An 8,266-nucleotide genomic window follows, 5' to 3' on the forward strand; every position below is an offset into this window, starting at 1 on the left:
AAAATATGAGAATTTCTCCAAATAATAAGGACATATGTAGAAAGCAGACAGGGTGCAAGATGTTTGAGGAGCACATCATACACATGCTTGATACAACATAGGTCAGTGGTTGCCTAAACCAGCCCGGTGGTTGTTTGTGATTGAGCTTTGCCATAGTTTACTTGTTTCATTTCTAAACCAGGTTGGCTTTTATTTAATGTGATTGTCCTAAACCAGCTCGATGTTTGGAACATCATGTAACCGTGGCTGGTTCAGATCAAACATCAGTTATGTCATTGTCCTATTAAACCAGCATGGTTGAGGTTCAGCTCAAACTCCAGTTATGTGATTGTGTTGAACCAGCATGGTTGAAAAAAAATTAACAGCAATATATTTCACAACAAAATAACAATATATTATTATTTTACAAAACCAACCGGGTGGTTGGAACATCATGCAACTGTGGCTAATTCACCTCAAACACTAGTTATGTGATTGTCCTGAACTAGTGTGATTGAATAGACAATAGCTATTGATCAGCCTAATGGTTGAAATTACTAATAATAATATGCAAATATGCATGGATAAAATCACAACAATTATTGAGAAACATCACATGAGATAACGTATTACACTGGAAGTTTGGGAGATCAACAAGGAAAAAATCATCACCATTTTCTATGCTCCAATACCAAGCAAGCTCTCCTATGATTTGATACATACACTCTATGGAACCTTAATCTTCTTGGGTCAATTTATGGCTTTTGATATCTTCTTGGGTCAGTACACTCCCATACCTATGGATCCAACTTGTTCTCTGCCCAATACTTGCTCTAGTAGTCGACATATGCATCTGCATCACTGAGGCCCTTTCACTTTACCAATGGTGCCCAATATTGAATCAATAATTTCTTTAAGTTAGGAGATGCAACATCCATCTTGACACTCTATACGGAAACCCCAAGCCATATGGGGTATATAGGGTCTGACGGCCTCACCACCAAGACGAAGTCACCTTGCTTAACGTCCACCATTGGTCTAAACTCTTCCCTCATCTTACCTTTTAGAGGCCTAAAATAGTGATCATTCCATTCCTCATAGCCTTGGAACTCATTAATACAAGCATCTATATCATCCTTCTCACTATGTTCTTGGCCAAAAATCTATGTACACTCCTATCTCTGAGATGTTTTCCTGTTGGAGCTCACCAATCATGTTTTTTCACTAGTTTATCAATGGCCTTATGTAGGATTCAGATGATTCATTCTTTCCACTTGCACATCTCTCCCAAAACTTAATGTAATCTTTGTCCCTGATATTACTTGCAAGTGTTCTGTCACAAATTCAACCATTGTAGTATATCTGAACAACCTGTTGGGCAACAATGGTTGTCCCTTGCTATCTTTCTTCCACATCTAAATTCCCCCTTCAATGGGCATCCATTTTGGTGATTTTGGATGCGTCTTGTACTGTATCATAGGTCTGTCACCTTGCATGAAAAATTAAAATTGTAATGGCTTTGCATGACCAACTAGCATTTCTTGCCCATCACATAGGTAACCATCCACATAATCCTTGAAGTTAGGAACCGTTGTAAGAAGAAATGTATACATTTTTTGAACGTATCCATTAGATGAGGGAAAGTGAACATTTGTCCCACTTGCAAACTCTCGGAGAACCTGTTGAACATTGCATGAATGTCCTCATGTGTGTGCCCTACCATCAAGAACCCCAATTGAAGTATCTTGAAAATGCCCATTGTTACAAGAAGAGAGGGAATGAAAAAAAGTATATCTCAGATCCACAATTATCTGGCTAGAGTAGCAAGTTCTTAGGAAACTTTCGATATGGTTGCTCAATAGCAACTCTTTCATCTGAAGAGGGTGGGTCCTAGGTGGGTTTTTGTGTGTATGTGATGGCAACAAATTCCTGGATGTGTCTGCAGCCCTCACAATGGAAGTTGTCATGGCATCCATGGTAGACTTTAACTCACCATCTGATACAGCCTTTAGATTTGCATTTGTGATCATGGCATCTACAATTTCACAAAAGCTAGGTCCCCTTGTAGAAAGTTGTGCACCTTAATGGAAGTCCAATGTGTTTCTTGAGTGTAGAGCATTTAGAGGGCAAACATTTCTTCCTAGAATCCCATCAGTAGTAGCAAGGTCTCTGATGTGATGCATATCCATCCTCTCGAGGTTGCACAAACAAATTGAGAGCGATCCAATTGTTAGGTTGGGGTCAAACGACCACAAACCATTTAGGTTGAATTGTCCATAATGACTATGTCCATCATTAGGGGAGAATTGGGGTTTCCTATGATTCCTTGGTTGTGTGTTTGGATGAGGGAGATGATCTATGTGAGTCTAGGAGTTTACCGGTCATTCACCTCCCCCACATAAGCCCAAAACTGCCTTCAATGGGATGGTAGGGCCCTTGTGGCGAATTTTTCTTCTTCCCTCCCTCTTTTTAGGACCTCTGCCCCCCACTATTCTGGTCTAGCCTGCCAAATCACTCAGATTTGAACCAAATCCCACACATTTTCCCTCTCCCCCTCTTTCTCTTCTCCCTCCTGCTCTGGCCTGCTTGCTGCAGCTCCTCTCTCTCTCTCTTCCCTCTCCCTCTCCTGTGCCTCTATTGGAGCTGCTCTGTCCCTCTTCTTCTCCCTCTCATGTGCCTCTGTTGTTGTTGCTCTGTCCCTCTCCTTCTCCCTCTCATGTGCCTTTGTTGATGCTGCTCTATCCCTCTCCTTCTCCCTCTGTGCCTCTGCTGCTGCTACTCTGTCCCTCTCCTTCTCCCTCTTTTGTGCCTCTGTTGGAGCTGCATTGCCTTATGTAGGAGTCCCATTCTTGCTGTTGCAACCTCTGCAAGCATGGTGAGGAGAAATAATACAAGACCATGCAATGATGTGACCTCTTATGTCTTCCACAACACCAGAAATGCATTGGATGAGTGGATCCCTTGCACCTACAGCTTAAATGATTGGATACTGATGAAAGGATCAGCCAAAGGTCCACATAAGCTTCCCAAGAGCAAGAGAGGTGACATCTTGCATGAGTGGAAGGAGCGCATCTTGAAGTTTAAGTTTGGGAAGAAAGGATGGCTCACAAAAGTGCAACATGTTTACATGGGAAAAGATATGCGGCTTCCTCCATCATTCAATCAATCTAGGATACCATCACACTGTGAGCCTTTCTATCTATGTACCTTTTTCACCTGTAAGTGTAATGAGTCCATTTGGAAATTTTGTGTTTGGTTTCTAAGAGCTCTTATTCATGGTGGCAGATGTCTTCCATTCGGACCTCGAGGAGTGGGAACCAGTTGAATCATTCATAGGCAAGTTCACTGCGATTCATGAGGATTTAGGTAAGCAAATGCATGCCGAGGAGAAGTTGGCCTCCTTGCGAATGAAGAATGTGTATTGGTATAATGCAACATACATCACTCCAATGACATCATCAAGCTATGGCCATCTGCAAACCATTGCACCACCACAACTTCAAGTATGGATTGCAGCAATGTGGACTCGAGGACATTGCAATCGTACAAGGACAAGGTTGCAAAGGATGTGGGCATGGCCATGCAGTTTACATTTGAATCCAAATGGGCAAGGTTATCTTGGTTTATGCCTCTGCACATTTTTGCTTCTTTATTGCAAAATATACATATGCATAGAACAAAAACTATGTGGTCCTGCAAGCGTGTAGATGAAAATACTCTTGAAGATTTACTTAGGATGAATTGGGGAACCAGGTCAGGTGACCAAAAGGGTGATGTGTTTCAATGTCATGCATGTAAAGACAATGTGGTTATTAGATACCATTTGTCACGCCAAATGTTGTATTTAGCTTTTCAGTACATGCGCTGGAAGAAAACAAATGGCCGGTGGCTTCCCCTAGACTCTAATGATGAAGACAATACAGGGATAAGTTTGTCTATTGATGTTGAAGAGGGAGATGTCAATAATGTGAATGTCACATCTCAATGGACTCTAAGGGATGTGTGAGAACGCCTATTGGTCATGGAGGATAGCATGTCAGAGTCCTTCTACTTTACCTTAAATGGTGGTAAGATCAGCCGCCATGTGGAGAAGTGCATGCATAGTGCCAATTTCATTCCTCCTGCAACTTTGAAGATTGCTAACAATGTGTTTGACTAGTGCATCATTTAATTTTTTGTCTATCAAATCCTAATTATTGCTTCAAAAGATGATGGACTATTAAATTAAAATGTTATTTCTTGTAATGTTTTCTCCTTTCAGTTCATGGTGGTAAATGTTTTTCAAAAAATTTGGGGATTTTATTATTAATTTTAATTTTTAGGGTTTTTATATATATTAAGGGGTAAGAGCCCTTTTTACATCACATTCTCACTTTCACATTTAGAGAGCCATAGAAACTCCCGTCCTCAGAAGTTACTCCTTGCATCAACTGTTATTTGCCATGAATTCAGCTAGAACTGCGTTCCATGACTTCATCTCACGAACTGCATTTGCACATCGTGAGGAAGAGCTATTTTTAGTGTTTGAGAGGACTTTCGATGTCCTAAGCACATATATGCGAGCCAAGGATGTGACTTCTCAGATCTCATCCTTTACATGCAAGATAATTTCTCAAATTTTGCCTATACACTTGACCACACTTCAAAGAGATGGGTTCCCATAGATTACATAAAGTATCTCTTCGTAGAGGAACCCAAGTTTGTAAAGCACTTGGCCTGCTTTTGTGACAACCTTACAGATGAAGGGTTTAGGATAGTCGAAGTTCAAGACATCCTAGACGTAGGGATCAAATGAAATATAGGCACCAAATTCCTTTCATGGGAGATGACATTCATCTTCCTTCTCCAAGAAGGAAATTTAGAGGAAGAAGCCTCATCATTTAGCACCCCCTCTATTAGAATTACTGATCTGGTAGACTAGGACATCTACATGGAAGAGAGTCTTGACGATCCAATAGAGGAGATGGAAGCAGCTCAAGAATCGAGCCTACTTCAAGAGCCCCCAGTAGAGCAAGAATCTGCATTGGAGACCATTGACCCAGACTCAGAATTATGGTCTTTGTCCCCCCTCATCATTGATGGAGAAGAGTATGTATTCCTCCATGACATAGATATTCTTTTTGGACTATGAGAGGATGAGGCACTCAGAGTCCTATCAGGGTTTGATGTTGACACAAGTGTCAAAGACCTTGGGGTTTTAGGTACTAAAGACCAGAAAATGGAAGACTTTCTCTTGATGATGCTAGTTTCAATGAGGGATGTAGACATGTATGTATACGATGCACAACCCTCTCATGCAGAAGCTTCCACCTCCAACACAGGTCAGGAGAAAGCGTCCACCTCCCAAATGGAACATCACACAGCACCTGGTTCCATCAACATTGCAAATGAGGAAGGGATAGAAGCCGATGACACTGTAGTGGTAAGTTCGAACAATATCTTTTATTTTGATGTTCTTTCAGTATAATTTGTTTTGTCAGTCTTCTAATGTTTATTGAATTGTTACAGGATGCGTTCGAGCTTGATGAATTCTCATCTCAATGGGGTAATGTTCATAGCACATTTGGGCGAGATCATTCTTTGGCCCATTACCTTAGCAAAGTCGCAGAGCATATCGTGGTCTTTCACGAAAAATTTTCTCCTCGAGGTCCTTCGGAGTTGCTGAAGTGCAAGGCATTATCGCACGCTATCGCATACTCCAACATTACTCGAAATGCTGACAAAGTCATTTTGGTACACCACCTGGCTGCTATCAGTGCCTTTGGATCAAACATTCATGGCAGGGCATTGACGGCAACAGCTATGTCTTTGGCAGCAGAAGAGGAGGATGTTAGTGTTGTTGCGGCTAGATTTATATCTAGGAATCCACTAGGGGATTCAAAGACCCCTATTCTCGATGTACTTGAACTAGCCAAGAACAAAGATAGCATGTAAGGCCTTTTGTATATATAAACATATATTTAAATGGATATTTCAATGGATACATGACTACATGTCTTTATTATTTGTTTTAAGTTATCGTTGCTCGTCGTGAATTCCATTGTATTTTTTTTAAGTCGTTGATGATAAATTTTCTCCATCATTTTAATTGTGTCAATTTAATAAATTTCTAGCCAATTTAGTATCATTTTCACCAATTCTGGGTATCAAGAGTTCATGTTCGTCAAATCCTAAAGGAATTTCACCATCGCGCAGAAGGGAAAAGTGTCCAAAATGCCAAAATTCATTCCGTGGTGGGTTTTGGGCTTTTTGGGGTCCTAGCGACATGCCGTACACTTCTCCCTTCTGCGCGATGGTGAAATTCCTTCAGGATTTGACAGAATTCAAAACTTAACTTAAAATGATCATTTACTACAAGCATTGAAATGGAAAATATACAACAATGTGAGAGTGTAGAGAATGTCGATATATTTTATTTAAAAAAATCGACCCTTGGGCCTTAGATACAAGATAGTGCGTTCAAGGGCAGGGGGTGGTCTAAGTCCTAAGAGTGGGCTGCAAGAGAATCTAGGGCTTCAAACTTGGGTCACTCCGTAGCCGCTTCGCCAAAGCCATGTCCTTGTCCATGACCATGACGTGCTTTGGATGGATGGCACACAAGTTGGCATCCTTGAACAGAGCAATGGTCACTTGCTCTGCAACCTCCTGGAGCACCCCCATAGCTCTTTTGCTGAAGCACACGTCATTCTTGTATCCCTGTGCGATCTCCCATACAACATGTTGGAAGGGAGCATGCGAGATCAAGTTGTCAGTGGTCTTTTGCATTTTCCTGAACTCCCTCAGGGCCCGCGCTCCTGGTTTTGCTTGGTACAGTTTCCTAACTCTTGGTGGGGGCCTTACAGGTACCTGAACACCTTCCCAAGGCCTCCTGTCTGCCTTGAACTTCTTCCATTGCTCCTGTCTACGTTGGTCCTCCTCTGAGTCCTCCTCTCGTTGATGTCTAGAGCTTAGGCCTTCTTTGGGATGGGGCTTCCTCGGAGTCTGCTTTACCCTCCTCATGGGCATATGGTTCATCTCTGCCATGGGCTGTATCTCTGGGAGAGGGAAGATGGTGCTCTTCCTAGCTGTCTATTGACCCTTAGGAAGCCTCTCTATATCTAGGAGGTTATCGAACACATTTTGTTTGACTGGGAATTTTTATAGTTGCACATCATCATTGTCTATGGAAGGCTTCCTCAAGATCTTTAACAGAGTATCCAATTCTTTCCAAACACGTATTCTCAAGGTTCTGACATGAGGATCAGCTTCCAAATTAGTCATGCAATCACATAACTTTTTCCAATAATTCCAATGCAGATTTAATCGATGTTTTCCATGATTGGACAAAAACCTTTGTGCCTTAGAGCCTCCCATGGACACTTTATTTGGAAGATTTCTTGATTTTCCTGACAATTGTGCGTCTTTGATTAGCTTTACATTCCCCCCATGTAGACCCATGCTCAAGAGTAAAGCTTTAACCCTTGCTATACATGGTGCCGCTCTCTCCTCTGGTTTCATGTTCCATGGATATACAATGTGCAAGTAAAGCAATTTATCAATGAGCCACATCTCAGCATGTAAGACACAAAAATGCACTCTTTGTAATGGAATGTTTAAAATTGGATCCCAATTTTTATCATTCTGATCTCTGTTGGGTGTAGCATCCTGATTGCAGCTCATTACTCCACCATTGCTCCAATACATCCATTTGTTAGCCTCATCATCTGTGATGTCATTCATTACATCTTTAGCATTCCCCTAGTCTTTTCCTCTTTTTACTTGCTCTTTCCCTCTATGTATTCCTATGTTACTGCCTCGAGTTTGGTGTGAGTACATACAATAAAGACATGGATATGTCGCATTTGCACTCAATTCTGTTCCAAACATACACTTCAATGCCTTAAGATATCTTGCCATGTGCCATTCAACTTTAAATGATCCGAACCCTTCAACTTGAAGAAACTCTCCTTTCGTTTGCACATCTATGACACTTGGAATTGGAGATCTATCAAATATCCATTTCAAGAATGAGTGTGTCTCTTTAGGAAGTTCAAATACGGCAAGCCACCAAATGTGCTTTTCCGATTGCACACTAAAATCTTCCCTAATTTCCTTATCTTTGGCATGTCCGAGGGCTTTATTCATCAAAGTAATACTTACCCTCTCCAATTTGTGGCCTTTTACAACCTCACACTCATCCAATTTGATAACGAATGCTAACTTTCCTTCACAATCTGAAAGATTAAAAGATTTACATGATTAGAAAAGATTTCAATAAAAATTCGAGCTCTCTAAACAATATAATTTT

This window comes from Dipteris shenzhenensis, chromosome 31 (assembly GCF_047967505.1).
Source record: "Dipteris shenzhenensis isolate YYH24624 ecotype China chromosome 31, Dip_SZ_1.0, whole genome shotgun sequence".
NCBI lineage: Eukaryota > Viridiplantae > Streptophyta > Polypodiopsida > Gleicheniales > Dipteridaceae > Dipteris > Dipteris shenzhenensis.